We start from the raw sequence: 20,634 nt of genomic DNA, 5'->3' as shown, positions 1-20,634 counted from the left end.
ACCATCCCTCCCTCTCTCCCTCCCTCCCTCTCTCCCTCCCTCTCTCCCTCCCTCTCTCCCTCCCTCTCTCTCTCCCTCTCTCTCTCTCTTTCGCTGCCTCTGTGCACGACTCAGTTTGTGTCTCCCCCACACCATCTCTCACTCCCTCTCTCCCTCCCTCTCTCTCTCCCTCTCTCTCTCTCTTTCTCCCTCTCTGTCTCTGTCTCAGAGTTACAGCTCAGATGATTAACCTCTTTATCCATGTGTTATGAACACGGGACTTTGTCTCTCTCCCATTTTCTAGGATGTTGCCAGGACTGGAGAATTGTAGCTATGAGGATAGGCAGGGGTTGTTGTCCTTGGAACAGAGAAGGCTGAGGGGAGATCTGATTGAAATGTACAAAATGTTGAGGGTCCTGGATGGAGTGGAGGTGAAGGGCAGAGAACCATAGCAGAAAGGTCAGTGACGAGGGGGCATAGATTTAAAGTGATTGGTAGAAAAATTAGAGGGGAGTTGAGGAAAATCTTTTTCACCCAGAGGGTCGCGATGGTCTGGAACTCACTGCCTGAAAGGGTAGTTGAGGCAGAGACCCTCAACTCATTCAGAAGGCGTCTGGATAGGCACCTCAAGTGCGGTAAGCTGCAGTGCTCGGACCAAATGCTGTAAGGTGGGATGAGAATAGGTTGATCGTTTTTCGGCTGGCACAGAGAGAATGGGTGAAGTGGCCGCTTTCTGTGCCTTAAAATTTCTATGTTGCCCTCGCCAACTCTATTATACCCTCTGTTACCCTCTGAATCTCAGTCTCTCCCTCTCTGTTACCCTCTGAATCCCTGTCTCTCCCTCTCTGTTACCCTCTGAATTCCAGTCTCTCCCTCTCTGTTACCCTCTGAATCCCTGTCTCTCCCTCTCTGTTACCCTCTGAATCCCAGTCTCTCCCTCTCTGTTACCCTCTGAATCCCTGTCTCTCCCTCTCTGTTACCCTTTGAATTCCAGTCTCTCCCTCTCTGTTACCCTCTGAATTCCAGTCTCTCCCTCTCTGTCACCCTCTGAATCCCAGTCTCTCCCTCTCTGTTACCCTCTGAATTCCAGTTTCTCCCTCTCTGTTACCCTCTGAATTCCAGGTCTCTCCTTCTCTCTCTGTCTCTCACTCTGTCCCTCCATCTGTCTTTCCCTCTCTGTCTCTCCATCTCTCTCCTTCTATCTCTGTCTCTGCCTCTCTCTCTGTCTCGCTCTCTGTCACTCCATCTGTCTTTCCCTCTCTGTCTCTCCCTCTCTCTCCTTCTATCTCTGTCTCTCTCTCTCTGTCTCTCCATCTGTCTTTCCCTCCCTGACTCTCCCTCTCTCTCCGTCTGTCTCTGTCTCTACCTCTCTCTCTGTCCCTCCATCTGTCAAAGAACAAAGAACAGTACAGCACAGGAACAGGCCATTCGGCCCTCCGAATTTGCGCCGATCTTGATGCCTGCCCAAACTAAAACCTTCTGCACTTCCAGGGTCCGTATCCCTCTATTCCCATCCTATTCATGTATTTGTCAAGATGTCTCTTAAACGTCTCGATGGTACCTGCTTCCACCACCTCCCCCGGCAACAAGTTCTAGGCACTCACCACCCTCTGTGTAAGGAACTTGCCTCGCACATCCCCTCTAAACTTTGCCCCTCTCACCTTAAACCTCTGTCCCCTAGTAACTGACTCTTCCACCCTGGGAAAAAGCTTCTGACTATCCACTCTGTCCATGCCACTTATAACTTTGTAAACCTCTATCATGTCGCCCCTCCACCTCCGTCGTTCCAGTGAAAACAATCCGAGTTTATCCAACCTCTCCTCATAGCTAATGCCCTCCAGACCAGGCAACATCCTGGTCAACCTCCTCTGTACCCTCTCCAAAGCTTCCACGTCCTTCTGGCAGTGTGACGACCAGAATTCTAAGTGTGGCCTAACTAAAGTTCTGTACAGCTGCAACATGACCTGCCCATTTTTATACTCTGTGCCCCGACCGATGAAGGCAAGCATGCCGTATGCCTTCTTGACTACCTTATCCACCTGTGTTGCACTTTCAGTGACCTGTGTACCTGTACGCCCAGATCTCTCTGCCTGTCAATACTCCAAAGGGTTCTGCCATTTACTGTATACTTCCCACCTGCATTAGACCTTCCAAAATGCATTACCTCACATTTTTCCGAATTAAACTCCATCTGTCATTTCTACGCCCAAGTCTCCAACCGATCTATATCCTGCTGTATCCTCTGACAATCCTCATCACTATCCGCAACTCCACCAACCTTTGTGTCGTCCGCAAACTGACTAATCAGACCAGCTACATTTTCCTCCAAATCATTTATATATACTACAAACAGCAAAGGTCCCAGCACTGATCCCTGCGGAACACCACTAGTCACATCCCTCCATTCAGAAAAACACCCTTCCACTGCTACCCTCTGTCTTCTATGAACGAGCTCGTTCTGTATCCATTTTACCTTTCCCTCTCTGTCACTCCCTCTCTCTCCTTCTATCTCTGTCTCTCTCTCTGTTCCTCCATCTGTCCTTCCCTCTCTGTCACTCCATCTCTCCCTCTCTACTACTCTCTGCCTCTCCCTCTCGCTCCTTCCCTCTCTCTGTCCCTCCATCTGTCTTTCTCCCCCTGTCACTCCCTCTCTCTCTGTCTATCTCAGTCTCTGCCTCTCTCCCTGTCCCTCCATTTGTCTTTCCCTCTCTGTCACTCCCTCTCTCTCCTTCTATCTTTGTCTCTCTCCATCTATCCCTCCATCTGTCCTTCCCTCCCTGTCACTCCATCTCTCCCATTCTCTCTCTGCCTCTCTCTCTGTCTCTCCATCTGTCTTTCACTCTCTGTCTCTCCCTCTCTCTACTTCTCTCTCTCTCTGTCTCTCTCTCTGTCCCTACATCAGTTTTTCCCTTCTTGACACTCCCTCTCTCTCCTTCTATCGCTGTCTCTCTCTCTCTGTCTCCCATCTGTCCTTCCCTCCCTGTCACTCCATCTCTCTCCTTCTCTCTCTGTCTCTCTCTCTCTGTCCCTCCATCTGTCCTTCCCTCCCTGTTACTCCATCTCTCTCCTTCTATCTCTGTCTCTCTCTCTCAGTCTCCCATCTGTCCTTCCCTCCCTGTCACTCCCTCTCTCTACTTCTATCTCTGTATCTCTTCTATCCCTCCATCTGTCCTTCCCTCCCTGTCACTCCCTCTCTCTACTTCTATCTCTGTATCTCTTCTATCCCTCCATCTGTCCTTCCCTCCCTGTTACTCCATCTCTCTCCTTCTCTCTCTGTCTCTCTCTCTCTGTCCCTCCATCTGCCTTTCCCTCACTGTCACTCCATCTCTCTCCTTCTCTCTCTGTCTCTCACTCTGTCCCTCCATCTGTATTTCTCTCCCTGTCACGCCCTCTCTCTCGTTCCATCTGACTCTCTCTCTCTCTGTCTCACCATCTTTCTTTCCCTCTCTGTCTCTCCATCTCTCTCCTTCTCACTCTGTCTCTCCATCTGTCTCTCCCCCACCCCCATCCCCCGCTCCGTCACTCCCTCTCTCTCCTTCTATCTCTGTCTCCTCCTCTCTCTGTGTCCCTCCATCTGTCTTTCGCTCTCTGTCTCTCCCTCTCTCTCCTTCTCTCTCTGTCTCTGTCTCTCTCTCTGTCCCTCCATCTGTCCATCAGGCTCCTCGATGTCACACTCGGTCAAACACGGCTTTGATGTTCAGGTCAGTCTCTCTTCCCAGTAGCAGACAGGAGTGAATCGTTCCCTTTGACCCGGTGTACACTGAACAAGCTGTGCTTCTTCACAGCCTGATACAGGACTGTACACGGCCCATTAATGTAGCCCATCAAACACTCCCAGAGCAGGTTCAGCACAGCTTAGGAACAGAGTACAGTTCCTTCAACATTCTCTCTCTGTCTCTCCCTCCTGCTATCTCTGACACTAGGACCGAGACAGAGGGAGAGAGGGTTAGTTATGAAGGCAGAGAGAGGGCTGTAGAGAGGGACAAAGTTGGAGAGAGAGAGATTGTTGAGGTGGATGAAAAGGATAATGTAAGATATTTTAATTTGATGTAATCCTTCACTGCTGTGGACACAAACATATAAGAGATAGATATGGAGAGAAAAAAAACGTCGGGAGAGGGGGAAATGTCGATGATGTTGGGGCCCAGGCAGATACTTTTGATGATCCAGAAGAAATAGCCTCCATTTTAAACATCCAGCAAGCTATTCCACTGTGGGAGCCATCACACCCTCATGATATTGTTTGTGGAAATTTCATGCTGGATTATTGGTTAATTTTTAAACCTGTGATTGATAGATTCTTGTTAAGCAAAGATAGTAAGAGATAAGGGGCAAAGGCAGGATATATGGTGTAAGATAGATCACAGATCAGCCCTGATCTCATTGAATGCCGGAACAGGGTTGTGGGGTTAAATTACATCCAATATCCGATGTTAAATATCCTTCTTTCTCTGTCAGTCACCCTGTCAGTCTATGTCTCTCTGTCTAAACTAAATGGTACAATGTTAAAATGGGTGAAGGAACAGAGAATCCTTCCCCATCCAGGAGCTGACCGTGTCTCTCTCTCTCTCTCTCTCTCTCTACCCCCTCTCTCACTCCCCCCTTTTTACTCTCTCTCTTTCTCTTTCAATCCTGATCCTGACTTTTCTCGGAATCCTTCTTGGTTGAATAGTACCCTGAAATGTTTCAGTCTCACTGTTACAAGGAACAAGTCACATTTCTGTGGTATTTTCGATATCTTAATGATTCAATTTGGAGCTTGGATTGTGTCAGGTAAATGTGGTTTCTCATTCAGACATTTCTGCATTGTGGAACTGTCAGTTATCTGTGCAAGGACAGGATATCGGGGTGTCTGAATGGAGTTGAAGATTTTGGTTGCTTGAATAGGGTGTGAATTAGATTGTGGATTGTGTCCCTGAAGGTATTTAAGCCGATGACCTGAGAGAATGAAGTGGTTTACCAATGTCTGAATAACATCAAAGTCTTCAGACACATGAAAGAACAAGATTGGGGACAATACACAAAAGCTGAGACAGTCAGGTCACAACAGGAGGAAGGTGAATGTCTTTTACAGTTTGTAATCTGAAAGCCTGAGGTAATGACTGAAAAAGTCGGAGTTCAAATCCCACATTGGGCTCTTGTGAATTTGAATTTCTCTGAAAATAAAAAATAACTCTGGAATAATAAATCCTCCAGGATGAAATGATTCAATCTCACTGCTCTGACACTGATTTACCTTCAAGTAGCGTTTTCCAGTCCACCTTTTCTAAATCGCCTTCCACCGGCCCAGCTTCATTCCCTAAAACTAAGTGTCAAACTGACCCATCTCTTGTTGACCTTGCTACGTACTGGCCTAAAAAACTTCCCCTGAATGTATATTTAGAATTCTGTATCCTTGATACCTTTTACACTAGTCTCAGTTATCAATGCACTAGTTAGGTCTGCACTAGACCCTGTCTCTGTTTATATTACACATGGACCTGTCTCTGCTATAAAAATGGTTTAAAAAGTGGAGAGCAAACCCTCCAATTTATACACTAGATCTGAAGAAATAGGAGCAGGAGTAGGCCATTCAGCCTCTTGAGCCTGTTCTGTCAGTCAATATGATCATGATTGATCTGATAGTGACTTTAACTCCATTTTCCTGCCTGCCCCCCATAACCCTTGACTCCCTTGTAAATTCATTGACCCAACCTCCACTGCTCTCTGGGGAAGAGAATTCCAAAGCCTAACCAACCTCTGGGAGAAAGAAGTCTTCCTTAGCTCAGTCTTAAATGGCAGACCCTTTATTTTTAAACGATGCCCCCTAGTTCAAGACTCCTCCACAAGGGAAACATCCTCCCAACATCCGCCCTGTCAAGTCCCCTCAGAATCTTGTATGTTTCAATAAGATCACCTCTCATTCTTCTAAACTCCAATGAGTATAGGCCCAACCTGTTCAACTATTCCTCATAAGATAACCCCTTCATCCCAGGAATCAGCCGAGTGAGCCTTCTCTGAACTGATTCCAATGCATCCAGGCCTGACCATTTATTCACTTTCAAAGATGCTAAACACCTTAATATTTCCCTCTCACCGTGTTTATCCCATCCAATATTTCACACTCCTCCTCTTTAACTACAATGTCTGCATAGTTCCCCCTCTTTTATAAAGACGGATACAAAGTATTCATTAAGAACCGTGCCCACATCTCCCACCTCCATACACACATTCCCTTTTTGGTCCCGAATACTCTATCCTTAGTTATCCTCTTGCTCTTCATGTATTTATAAAACATCTTTGTGCTTTCCTTGATTTTACTTGGTAATATTATTTTCTGACTATCTTTTTGCTTTCCTAATTTGATTTTTGATTTCACCCCTGCACTTTCTTCACTCCTCTCGGCTTTCTGTGTTATTGAGCTCTCGGTATCTGACGTAAGCTTCCCTTTTGTGCCTTATTCTACCTGGTTTGATTCTTGCTATCTAAGGGGCTCTAGATTTGGGAGTCTCACCCTGTTTGTCTTTGTGGGAAAATATTTGTTCTCAATCCTCTCAGGGAGTCGAGGGTTCTGCAGAGCAGGCCTGAAAGAGGAGTTGAGTGTTGGGACAGATCAGTCATGATCTTATTGAATGGCAGGGCAGGCTCGAGGGGCTGAATGGCCGACTCCTGCTCCTACGTCTTGTGTTCTTGTGTCCAGTTCAATATCTCCTTTAGTGACGTGGTGCCAAATTGTTATTATTTTTTATTCATTTGTTGGATGTGTGCATTACTGGCTATGCCAGCATTTTATTGCCCATCACCAATTGCCGTTGAACCTTCTTGAACCTCTGCAGTCCATGTGGGGTAGGTACACCCACAGTGCTGTTAGGAAGTGAGATCCAGGATTTTGACCTCGTGACAGTGAAGGAATGGTGATATAGTTCCAAGTCAGGATGGTGTGAGACTGGAAGGGAAACTTGCAGGTGGTGGTGTTCCCATATGTGTTTCCTGTTTGTTTGCTCTCTCTCCCCCTCATTATTTCTAGACCTCCCTGTCCTCCTGTCCCTCTCTGTCATGGGAACCTAAGAACAGAAGGAAGTGGGTGCAGGAACAGAGAGACCTGGGGATGTCTGTGCACAAATTGATGGTGGCAGAGCTAGTTGAGAAAGTGGTTAAAAGGTGTATGGGATCCTAGGCTTTGTAAATAGAGGCTTAGAGTATAAAAGCAAGGAGGTTATGAAGCTTTATAAAACACTGCTTCATCCTCAACTAGTATTGTGTCCAATTCTGGACACCGTACTTTCGGAAGGATGTGGGGGCTTTAGAGAGGATGCAGAAAAGATTCACGAGCAAGGTTCCAGGGATGAGGGACTTCAGTTACGTGGATAGATTGGAGAAGCTGGGGTTGTTCTCTGTGTCTTTCTTCCTCTCTCTATCTCTCCCTCCTGCTATCTCTGACACTGGGAGAGAGACAGAGGGAGAGAGGGTTAGTTATGAAGCGAGTAGAAAAAGACCAACAGATTCAGCAACCATTTCAGTTGGAGAAAAGCCAAGAACAATCACAAGCTGATGGAGGGACGGGAAATCATTTACGAAGGGACAGAGTATCTGATCACACCCGGGATGGTGTAATGGATGCCAACAAAGCCCCATTTCAGCCTGCAATATGAAAAGGAGGGAGAGAGAGCTGAGAGGGAATGAGTTAATTTTGACTGAGTTAATGAGGGGGCAATGGCGTCCTGCGGCTCCCACAATGCCCCGCGAGTGTGAACGGCCCCTATCTGCGGTACAGGCCGCGCTGCACTCTGGGAGGATGCTCCGCACATGCGCATCTCCACAGGAGCGTTAACCGCCGCTTTTTTATATTGTCCCCCGCTCAGACGTTCAACTTTCCTCCATTGAGATCGACAGCTGAAGCCGCTTCTCCTTTTCCTTTCAGCTGCTGTTTGCGGAAATAAGCGGCCGGCGGGTGACGTCACGCAAACATGGCGGCTGATGACACCTCCCTCCCGCCAGGGCGTCAGTGAGGTCTCATTGGCTGCCTCGCCCCACGTGTCTGGAGGTCAAGGGGTCAGAAGCTGCCTCTTGCCTCCGCGCAGCCGCGGTTTAGGCGACTTGTAACCCCGCCCCTGGGGTGGGGGAGGGGGATCAGCACCAGACTCTTAAAGGGACCCTGCACCACCAGAACTGTCCCAAACTCTTAAAGGGACCCAACATGGACAGAAAGAGCAAGAGAGTTGGAGAGCAAGTAATAGAGAGGGAAATAGAAAAGAGAGAGTGATGGGGGGAGAGAGAGAGGAAGAACTGAGCTTGAAAGAATCATAGAGAGATGGAGAGACTGAGAGAAAATAGGTGAGAGGGAGAGAGTGAGAGAGCAAGAGAAATGGAGGGAGAATCTCCTCAATTGGACAGAGATGGAGAGAGAGTGATGGAGAGATGTGAAGAGAGATCAAAGAGAAAGGAAGGTGGAGAGTGAGGGAGAGGTAGAGTTTGAGAGTGAGGAAACAGATAAATGGAAAGATAAAGGTGAGGAGAGAGTAACAGAGCAGAAGAGAGAGAGAGAGAGATGGAGAGAGAGAGTGGGAAGGAAAATGAGAAATTAGAGGAAAAGAGCAGACACAGGGTGTACAGAAAGTGTGAAAAATGAATGAGAGATAGAGTGTCCGTCAGAGAGAGAGGGAAAGTCCGGGATATTTGTGGGTAGAGAGAGAGGCAGATAGTGTGTGTGTGTGTGAGAGAGAGAGAGAGACATCAGCACACGTTCACAGTAAAGAAAGTCTCGCCATGTCAAACAGTCATTTAATTGGGTGCACAACCAGACAAAAGTAACTTTATCCCCGGGAGAATGAGTGGAGTCAGACATATAAAAACAGATTGCAGGTTAATGCCCAGATAAGCTTGATTAAAGATTAAAAGTTGCAGAGAGAAATCACCCAGTAATCCTAGTTGCAACCCATTGGACTCAATACAATGGTCCAAAAATATTATCACTGTCAATCAAACAATTTCATCAGCTCAACAGCAAACAGTGAAATGATCCACAAACTGCAGTGTTCAATGATTCAAGGAAGATTACAGAGCATGAGAGAGAACATAAAGACAGACAGAGAGTATTTGTTTAGCTTCTCTGCCATTGTCCTATGATGAGAGGCTGAGTAAATAGGACCTGTATTCTCTGGAGTTTAGAAGAATGAGAGGTGATCTCATTGAAACATATCAGATTCTAAAGGGACTGGATAGGGTGGACACTGAGAGATCATTTCCACTGGTCGGGAAATGAAAGTCTCCCTTATCCCTTCCTAACCAGCTTATCCACCTGTCCTGTCAGCCTCAGGAATCAGTGAACATTCACTCCAAGGTCCCACTGTTCACAGACACAGAGATAATGTTGGAGACAGTCATGTTGTTAGGTTAGATCAAAAGTGCAAATGACAAATGTTATCATAGTTTGATGTAATCCTGTGTACACAGAGGTACAAGAAATAGGTGTAGAGTGTGAAACACCAGGAGAGAGGGAGGAATATAGATGGAGAGAGGGTAACAGTGAGAAAGGGAGAGATATGCATGGAGAGAGAAGTGGAGAGCTACTCTTACTGGTAATCTCTCTCCATCTCCGTCTTCCCCTCTCTCTTACTCACTCAATCAATCACTAGTTCCCCTCTCTGCTACTCTCTCCTTGTTTATTTCTCTCTCTGTACCCTCTTAATCTCAATCTCTCACTGTGTCATACCTTCCAGGATGCTGCACACAGCTTTGCGGGAATGCTGACCGACACTCTCCATCCCAATCTCGTCCTCTTTCTCTCTGGTAATCTCTCCCCAATGCTATCCTTCCCTCTCCCTGTTCTTCCCTCTCTATATCTATCCCTGTCTTTCTCACTGTTAACCTCTCCATCTGGATGGAGGAGGAGAAAGCGAGGCATATATAGAGGCAGCTTTACTCTGTATCTAACCCCACACTGTACCTTCCCTGGGAGTGTTTTATAGAACAGTGAAGACAGAGATTTACTCAATAGCTAACTAATAGCTTGGCAGCATTTGATGGGACAGTGTAGACGGAGCTTTACTCTGTATCCCTGGAATTTAGAAGGGTAAGGGGTGATCTGATCAAAGTTTAAAGTGGTGGATGGGGTACCAATCAGGTGGACTGCTTTGTCCTGGATGGTGTCGAGCCTCTGGAGTGTTGTAGATGTTACACTCATCCAGGCAAGTGGAGAGATACCATCACACACCTGACTTGTGTCTTGTAGGTGGTTGAAAGGCTTTGGGGAGTCAGGGGGTGAGTCACTTGTAGCCACAGTACTGATGTGATTACTTCAGCTCAGTTCCTGGTCAATGTCTCCCTAGGATGTTGATGCTGGGGGATTCAGCAATGGGATAATGCTTTGAATGCCATGGGGAGGTGGTTGGATTCTCTCGTGTTACAGATGGTCATTGCCTGTCTGTGTGTGTTTTTCTGTGCTCTGGGACCAATTTCCTCAATGGGAGGTCATAATGCTGCCTCATAATTGACTAGTTCACGAAAGGAATGCTGATGGAATGAACGGGACAGGGACAGAGTGGATACAACATTGGCTAAGGTACAGGACACAGAGAGTAGTGGTGAATGGTTGCTTCAGACTGGAGGGTGGTCTCTTTGACTGACATAATCTTATACACTTCTATTCAATCTCCCCTCTATCTACTTTGTTCTCAGGAGATCAAACCCAGCTTTTCCAACCTAACCTTGGAGCTAAAATCCCCCATCTCTGAAACCATTCTGGTAAATCTCTGCACCCTCTCAAGGAACCTCACATCCTTCCTAAAGTCTGGTGACCAGAACTGGACACAGTTCTCCAGTCGGGGCCGAAATAGAGCTTTATAAATGTTCAGCATAACCTGCCTGCTTTTGTACTGACTGTATACAGTGTACATTGTGGTACAGTGGTATTCCCCAGGGGTTTGGATTAGGACCACTGATCTTTTTGATATATATTAATGACTTGGACTTGGGTTTACAGGGCATAACTTCAACATTACACCATCTGCAATGTAATAAACAGAGAAAGGAATAGTAGTAGTAAATCTCTGTCTCCTCTGTTCTATAAAACACTGTCAGGGCAGGTACAGTGTGGGGTTCAGGAGGATAGAGGCAGTCTGGTGAATTGGTCAGACACACGGCAGGTTAACTTCAATGCTGAGAAATGTCAAATGATGCATTTAGGAAGGAAGGCTGAGGAGAAGCGATATAAACTAAATAGTACAATGTTAAGATGGGTGCTGGTTCAGAGAGATCGGGAATCTGGAGAGATCTGCGTCAGTTTTTATATCTGAAAGATTCAATTTGGGGCTTCCAGTCTTGTCAGTTGAATTTAGCTTCATCCTGAAAAGTGTCAGCAAACGTGTTGGGAAATGTGTCAAAAGCTGTTTCCATTCAGACATTCCTGCATTGTGGAAGTGTGAGCTGTCTTTGCAGAGACAGGAAATAGAGTTGTTTGAATGGACCTGCAGGTTTTAGTTGATGCAATAAGGTGAGAATTTGAATTGTGTCCCTTGCAGATACACAGAATTGAAGGTATTTACACAACACCACATGAAGTAGTTTACCAATGTCTGACAAACTTCAAAGACTTCAAACACATGGAAGAAGAGGAGAAGGGAACAATATACAAAACCTCAGTCAGTCAGACATCAGCAGTAGGAAAATGAATCTCTTTTTATGGGTTTTAATTTGAAGGCCTGAGCTGATGATTGAAAAAGTAGGAGTTCAAATCCCACGCTGGGCTGTTGTGAATTTGAATTTTGTTTTTTCTAAAAATAAACATAATTCTGGAGTTAAAAAGCCTCGAGGTTGGAATGATTCACTCCTGTCTACTAGTGCAAAGCCCGTGTGTGTCTCAGTTTTGCTGTATTTATTAACGATTTAAGATGATGGGGTAGAATGCAACATACCCAAGTTTACCAATGACACAAAAATAGGCAGCATTGTAAGCAGTGTAGCTGGAAGCATCAAATTACAAAGAGGTATTAATATCTTAAATAAATGGGCAAAACTGTGGTAGATAGATTTCCATGTCAGTAAAAAAGACTAGAACAGAGTACTTTATAAATGGTGAAAAGCTAGAAACACTGGAGGTTGAAAGAGACTTGAGGCGTCCGTGTCCATTTGAGTGCAGTGTAGATTTACCAGAATGATAACTGGACTCCAAGGGTTAAATTACGAGGTGATATTACACAAACTGGGAATAATTCCCTGGAATTTAGGAGGATCAAGGTGATTTGATCAAAGTTGTTGAGATATTAAGGGGAACTGATGGGGTAGTTTGAGAGAAACTATTTCGGCAGCTTTGGAATATAGGAACAGGAGTAGGCCATTCAGCCCATCGCGTCTGCTCCGCCATTCAATACTATCATGGCTGATCATCCACTTCAATGTGTTTTTCCCAGACTATCCTCATATCCCTTTATGTCATTGGTATTCAGCAATCTGTCAATCTCTGCTTTAAACATACTCAATGACTGAGCTTCCACAGCCCTCTGGGATAGAGAATTCCTAAGATTCACAACCCTCTGAGTAATGACATTTCTCCTCATCTCTGTCCCAAGTGGCTTCCCCCTTATTTTGAAATTGTGTCCCCTGGTTCTCGACTCCCCAACCAGGAGAAACATCTTACCTACATCTACCCTGTCTATCTGTAACGTTACCCCAGGGTCCCCACACAGCCTGTCTCCCCGTCCCCCTGCTTCTAAAGTGTCTCAGGGTCTCCTGGCACTTTCTATCTCTCTGCTTCTGTCTCTATCCCTCACTATCTCTCTGTTCTCTCTCCATTTCTATCTCTCCCTATCTCTCTGTTACTCTACCTCTGTTCCTCTCTCTGTGTCTATCACTCTCTCCCACCATGTTGGTTATCATTGTGGGTCGAGTTAAACCACAGACAAAATAAACACTTCACCTGTCTGCCCCGAAATAAATAGCAAAATTTGTGGCTATTTTATGTCTGTATTCAGACAATATAGACAGGAGTGTATATTATATGATGGGATGCTGCAAATCGATTTACACTCGTACTGTCGGAAAAACAACTTAAAAAGAATTATTCACAAGTCTAGTCCAACTTAACGACAGATTTGACCCGATAAGGTAATAAATGCCAAAAGTCTGGAGTTTTTTGGAGTACGTTAAGCTTTACTCTGTCTGGCTTTCAGAAATTAAACATTACACATGCACTGCAAGATTCAAGATTATACATAGGTTAGGTTACATAGAATTTTGGAAGGACTAACAAGGCTAGGGAATATCCAATGAATGGTAGGAGCATAGGAAGTACAGAGTGTCAGAGGGATCTTGGTGTACTTGTCCAGAGATCACTGAAGGCTGCAGCGCAGGTAGACAAGGTGGTTAGGAAGGTATATGGGATACTTGCCTTTATTAGTTGAGGCATAGAATATAAGAGCAGGGAGGTTATGATGGAGCTGTATAAAACACTGGTTAGGCCACAGCTGGAGTACTGTGTACAGTTCTGGACACCACACTGTAGGAAGGATGTGATTGCACTGGAGAGGATGCAGAGGAGATTGACCAGGATGTTGCCTGGGCTGGAGCATTTCAGCTATGAAGAGAGACTGAAAAGGCTGGAGTTGTTTTCCTTAGAGCAGAGAAGGCTGAGGGGGGACCTGATTGAGGTGTACAAAATTATGAGGGGCATTGATAGGTTAGATAGGAAGAAACTTTTTCCCTTAGCGGAGGGGTCAATAACCAGGGGGCATAGATTGAAGGCAAGGGGCAGGAGGTTTAGAGGGGATTTGAGGAAAAGATTTTTCTCCTGGAAGGTTATTGGGTGATTTGATGAAGGTTTACAAAATAATAAGGGAAACTGATAGGGTGGACTGAGAGTAAATATTCCCACTGGCTGCGGAGTCAGGAACTTGGGGCATGGTCTGAAAATATAAAGAGTGGCCACTTTGACGTCATCCCATCGTGTCGTATGTACATTCTCACATATAGCAGGTATAGCAGCACATATATAACAGGATAGCAGGTAGAACTGTAGTCATAGTATTCAGCTGAAAATTGATCAGTTACATTGTTATTTCAGTCCATATTTACAGTACACACGGTACCTTACTGTTGTAATAAAGTCATATAGTGTCTATTCATCCCACTGGGGCAAAATGTCACTGGTTCAACATTCTCACCAAATACTAAAGCATTCCACAATGCAAGACTCACAAATTCAACACAAGTTTCCTTTTCTGAGTCTCGCTGGTCTGTTCTGATTCTCTGAGGGATTACTGATGCTTATCCTCCACATGAGCAGTCGTCCTAATCCCGTGTGCCTGTCCTGCTCCCAAACCCAGCATCCACTTACATTAAGGCAAGTGATACAGGAGCGTCTCAGTGACTGAGGCAGGTGAGTCTTGAGGCTGAGCCGGGCACAGTGACCCGGGTTAATCTGACACTCGAGGGACAGTTTATACTGAACGGTACTCTGTATCTACCCTGTGCTGAACCTTCTCTGAGATTGTTCGATGGGGCAGTGTAGACGAGGAGAGTTATTCCTTACCCATTTTAAACATGGAGAAGTGAATATCCAAGAGATTGTTTTAAATGTGATGAGGGTTTCTGCCTCGACCATCCTTTAGAGTCATAGAGAGATACAGCACTTATACAGGCCCTTCGGCCCGCCCAGTCGGTGCCGGCCATCAACCACCCATTTTATACTAATCCTTTCAGGCAGTGAGTTCCAGACACCCACCAGCCACTGGGTGAAGAAACTATTGATGTGTTTCGTTCAGTTAAGTTTGATGTCAATGTTTGCCCAGGATGTTGACATTGGGTGATTCAGCGATGGGACAATGCTTTGAATGCCAAGGGGAGGTGGTTGGATTCTCTCTTGTTGCAGATGGTCATTGCCTGGCACTTGTGTGACGTGAATGTTACTTGCCACTGGTCGGCCCAAACCTGAATGTTGTCTGGGTCTTGGTGCATGTGGCTATGGATTGCTTCATTATCTGAGGCAAAATACTGTGGATGCTGGAAATCTGGAAAGCATCGAGCTGAATCACTAACTCTGTTTTTCTCTCCACAGATGCTGCTTGACCTGCTCAGTATTTCCAGTATTCTCTCCTGGGATCTCAGCTGAAGATGGTTGGGCCTCGGACACGACCCTGATAAACTCCTGCAGTGATGTCCTGGGACTGAGATGATTGACCTCCAACAGCCACAACCATCTTCCTTTGTGCTCGGTATGAGTCCAACCAGCGGATTCCCACTGACTTCAGTTTTACTCGGGCTCCTCGATGTCACACTCGGTCAAACGCTGCCTTGATGTTAAGGTCAGTCTCTCTTCCCAGTAGCAGACAGGAGTGAATCGTTCCCTTTGACCCGTTGTACACTGAACAAGCTGTGCTTCTTCACAGCCTGATACAGGACTGTACACGGCCGATTAATGTAGCCCATCAAACACTCCCAGAGCAGGTTCAGCACAGCTTAGGAACAGAGTACAGTTCCTTCAACATTCTCTCGCTGTCTCTCCCTCCTGCGATCTCTGACATTAGGAGAGAGACAGAGGGAGAGAGGGTTAGATATGAAGGCAGAGAGAGTGCTGTAGAGAGGGACTAAGTTGGAGAGAGAGAGGTTGTTGAGGTGGATGAAAAGGATAATGTAAGATATATTAATTTGATGTAATCCTTCACTGCTGTGTACACAAACATATAAGAGATAGATATGGAGATAAAAAAACATCGGGAGAGGGGGAAATGTAGATGAAGTTGCGGCCCAGGCAGGTACGTTTGATGATCCAGAAGGAACAGCCTCCATTTTAAACATCCAGCATGCTATTCCACTGTGGGAGCCATCATACCCTCATGACATTGGTTCTGCAAATTTCTTGCTGGCTTATTGGTTAATTTTTAAATCTGTCTGTGATTGATAGATTCTTGTTAACCAAAGGTATTAAGAGATAAGGGGCAAAGGCAGGATATATGGTGTAAGTTACATCACAGATCAGCCAAGATCACATTGGATGCCGGAACAGGATTGTGTGGTTGAATTGCATCTTCCTCTTCCAATATCCCCTGTGAAGTATCCTTCTATCTCTTTTAGTCACCCTGTCAGTCCATGTCTCTCTGTTTCTCTTTTTCTGTCTCTCTCTCTCTCTGTCTCTATCAGACAGTGTAGAGTGAGATTCACTCTGTATCCACCCCATGATGTTCCTGCCCTGGGAGTGTGTGATGGGACAGTGTAGAGGGAAATTTACTCTGTGTCAAACCCAACATTGTGTTTGGCTTGGGAATATTTAATGGGACAGTGTAGCTGGAGATTTACTCTGTATCCCTGGAATTTTGAAGGCTCAGGTGTGATTTGATGATTGTTTTCAAGATAATAAGGGAAACTGATAGGGTGGACAGAGAGTAACAATTCCCACTGGCTGCAGAGTCTAGAACATGGGGGCATAGTCTAAAAATATAAACCTAGTCTAAAAACCTTTCAGCAGTGAAATGAAGAAACACTTCAACACACCAGGTGTGGTATCAGTTTGAAACTCTCTTCCACAATCAGCAATTGATGCTGAGACACTTGTTAATTTTTAAATCTGAGTTTGATAGATTTTTATGAAACCTCTCTGTCACTCCCTCTCTCTTCTCCCATCTCTGCCTCTCTCTCTCTCTCTCTCCATCTGTCTTTCCATCTCTGTCGCTCTCACTCTCTCCTTCTCTCTCTGTCTCTCCATCAGTCTCCCCACCCATCACTCCATCTCTCTCTGTCTCTCACTCTGTCCCTCCATCTGTTTTTCCCTCCCTCTCCTTCTATCTCTCTCTCTCTGGTTTCCGGTTTCCTCCCACAAGCCAAAAGACTTGCAGGTTGATAGGTAAATTGGCCATTATAAATTGTCACTAGTATAGGTAGGTGGTAGGGAAATATAGGGACAGGTGGGGATGTTTGGTAGGAATATGGGATTAGTGTAGGATTAGTATAAATGGGTGGTTGCTGGTCGGCACAGACTCGGTGGGCCGAAGGGCCTGTTTCAGTGCTGTATCTCTAATCTAATCTAAATCTCTCTGTCGCTCTGTCCCTCCATCTATCCTTCCCTCCCTGTCACTCCATCTCTCTCCTTCTATCTTTGTCTCTATCTCTCTGTCTCTTCAGGGACACCAGCAGATGGAGATGGTGAGAGGGGAGACAGTAACTGCAGTGAGACAGAGACACCAGCAGATGGAGATGGTGAGAGGGGAGACAGTAACTGCAGTGAGACAGGGACACCAGCAGATGGAGATGGTGAGAGGGGGTACAATAACTGCAGTGAGACAGGGACACCAGCAGATGGAGATGGTGAGAGGGGAGACAGTAACTGCAGTGAGACAGGGACACCAGCAGATGGAGATGGTGAGCGGGGGGACAATAACTGCAGTGAGAGAGGGATGCCAGCAGATGGAGATGGTGAGAGGGGGGACAATAACTGCAGTGAGACAGGGACACCAGCAGATGGAGATGGTGAGAGGGGAGACAGTTACTGCAGTGAGACAGGGACACCAGCAGATGGAGATGGTGAGAGGGGAGACAGTAACTGCAGTGAGACAGGGACACCAGCAGATGGAGATGGTGAGAGGGGGGCCGTTACTGCAGTGAGACAGGGACACCAGCAGATGGAGATGGTGAGCGGGGAGACAGTAACTGCAGTGAGACAGGGACACCAGCAGATGGAGATGGTGAGCGGGGAGACAGTAACTGCAGTGAGACAGGGACACCAGCAGATGGAGATGGTGAGAGGGAGACAGTAACTGCAGTGAGACAGGGACACCAGCAGATGGAGATGCTGAGCCATTGCTGATGGCAGATTCTGTGTTACTGAGAGTTTGAAAGTTTCACAAAGTTTGAGGAGTTTACTTTCTGTAAACTTGAGATGCTGAATGAAATAATTTCAAGTCAATTTGTGTTAAATGGCTATCTTCCTACTATGTGAACACTTGTAACATTAAACTGGTTCCTGTTTGGAAAAGTATTTTTAGTGATGAAAGATAATTTATAAATAAAACAACAGCATCAAATTAAACTCAAACAATCATTTACAAATAAAAACTCTCTAAATAAGTTGTGTTGAGTTCTTCATCACTAACGTTATGACATCTCTCTCTCTCACTTCTCTTTCTATGCTGGTATCTTCTGTACTATAACTCAGAGTAATTGAAGTTTTGATCCGATTGTCTTTTGAAAGTTAATTTTGAATCAGCTTTCAGAAACCTGTCAGTGAATTTCACACCAGAATAACTCCCTGCCTAATTGTTTCTCCCCTCTGCTCGTGTAAACAGTCTCTTCTCACGTCTCCAAACTGAGGGAAAGATTTTGAATACAATTAATTTCTCCAGGACAGCAACTGCAGAGGAGCTGAAACCTCCTGAATGTGGACAAGCAATGAACAAAAATCCCTCTGAATCCCCCAGGAGAGCAGAGGAAAATAACAGTCAGGAAGCAAATGGAAACAAGTGACACTTTATTACAGCAGCAAAAAAACTCTTTGTCAGAATGTGGAGGTCGTTCTCGCTGAGCTTTATATAAACTGGAGGTGACAAGTGGAAGATCTTTCATACAATTTGTGTTAAATGTCCATTTCCCAGCTTTGTAAACACTTGTAACATTAAACTGGTAAATATTAAGAAGGTATTTTTAATTGATTACAGCCTAATGCATAAAAACAGCAGCAGCAAAGAATGTGCAAAGTATCATTGAGAAATATAACTGTAAATATGGGTGAGAATTGTGTGAAATGTCACCAGTTGTTAAAGTTCTCTTGGCTGCAGCACTAACCGGGCTCTAGTTTAGTTTGAGACACAGTGGAATTGAAAATCTGAATAAAAACTGCCTGTTTATACTGCAGTCAAACAGGCCTCTCCAGCAAAAACTGAGTGCCAGAATTTCAAGGTAACTGCAGTGAGACATTTTCAGTCATTTTCTGAACACTCTGTTAACTGGAGGTGAATAGTGGGAGACATTTAATACAATTTGTGTTAAAAGGCCATTATCCAAACCAGCCTCTCCAGGTTTTAAATGACAGCAGTTTATCTGTTCTGTTAATGAGGTTTTTGGGGGAGGGAGAGAGAGAGAGAGAGAGGCAGACAGGTTTCTGTGTGGAATGGTCCATTTGGGATATGGCTGGAATATCCCTCTCTCCCCCATTCCCTGTTTACACAGAGACTCACCTTGGACTGTCCCATACCTGGGAGGCAGTGTCCAGATGAAGGAAGCTGATAGCTGGTTGGGTGAGCTGTATTTGGGTGGACTGTCTGTTTTGAGTGACAGGTTCTGGGATATATTAGGACAACATCAGCCTCCATTCTTTCTTTCCATGCGGCTGGTTTGTTCAGGTGAGTTTCTGTATCTCAGTCTCTGTGCCCAGGTGAATTGCAAGCTGCTTAGTGTGTGTGTGTGTGTGTGAGAGAGTCCAGTCTGAATCCCCTGCTCTCTCTGTCCCAGTCCTGACCCTTGTCTCCAATTCCCACACCAATCTCCCTCTCCAGGATCTTTTCCCCATGGAGGAGCTGATGGAGGGGAGGTGTTAGAGTCCAATGATGGAGCACAGACCGTGTGGGATGGTGAGTATCACATCTTTATTGTCTCTCTCTGCCTTTCTCTCTCCTTTTGCCTCAATCTCTCTCTTTCAATCTCTCTGTGTCTATTTCTCTCTCTATTTCTCTCTCTATGTTCCTCAATCTCTCTCTCTCAATCTCTCTCTGTTACTCTCTCTGTGTTTCTGTCTCTCTTGATTCTCGCTCTGTGTTTCTCTCCCTCTCTGTTTTTTTTCCTCTCTCTCTGGTTCTCTCTCTCCCTCTGTGTTCCTCCATCTCTCCCTCTCACTTTGTGTTTCTCTCTCTCTCTGTTTCTCTCTGAATGATTGTGTGTCTTTCTGTTTCAATGGATTTCTTTGTCCTCTCTCTCAATCTCTCTGTGATTCTCTGTCCTTCTCTCTCTCAATCTCTCTGTGATTCTCTGTGTGCCTTTCTCACTGGCTTTCCGTCTGTCTCTTTGCTGCCTGCAATTTCTTTGTGTCACAGTTCTTTCCCTCCACTTTTTTCCCTCCTCTTTTTCGGTGTCTCTTTCGGCCTTTTCTCTATTCCTCTGACTTTCTTTCTACTGTATTTCTGACTTTGTCTTTTCTCTATATCTGACTTTCTGTCTTTTCTCTATTTCTGTCTTTTTCTGACTCTCTGTCTTTTCTCTATATCTGACTCTCTGTCTTTTCTCTATTTCTGACTCTCTGTCTTTTCTCTATTTCTGACTCTCTGTCTTTTCTCTATTTCTGACTTTCTGTCTTTTCTGTATTTCTGACTTTGTCTTTTTCTGACTTTGTCTTTTCTCTATTTCTGACTTTGTCTTTTCTCTATTTCTGACTTCTGTTTCTATCTTTTCTCTCATTCTTTTTCTCTCCCTTCTTTGTCTCTTTCTTATTCTATCTTTTCTCTCCTTCCTTCTCTCTTTATTTCTCTATCTTTTCGCTCCTTCTTTCTCGCTCATTCTCTCTTTTCTCTCGTGTTTTATCCAACCCCCACCCCCCCCCCCCCCCGCAATTTCTGACTTTGTCTTTTCTGTATTTCTGACTTTCTGTCTTTTCTCTATTTCTGACTCTGTCTTTTCTCTGTCTTTTCTCTATTTCTATCTTCTGACTCTATCTTTTCTCTCATTCTTTTTCTATCCCTTCTTTTCTCTCTTTCTCTATCTGTT

Source organism: Heterodontus francisci, unplaced genomic scaffold (assembly GCF_036365525.1).
Source record: "Heterodontus francisci isolate sHetFra1 unplaced genomic scaffold, sHetFra1.hap1 HAP1_SCAFFOLD_1062, whole genome shotgun sequence".
Lineage (NCBI taxonomy): Eukaryota > Metazoa > Chordata > Chondrichthyes > Heterodontiformes > Heterodontidae > Heterodontus > Heterodontus francisci.
Note: the sequence above shows the minus strand (reverse complement) of the source record.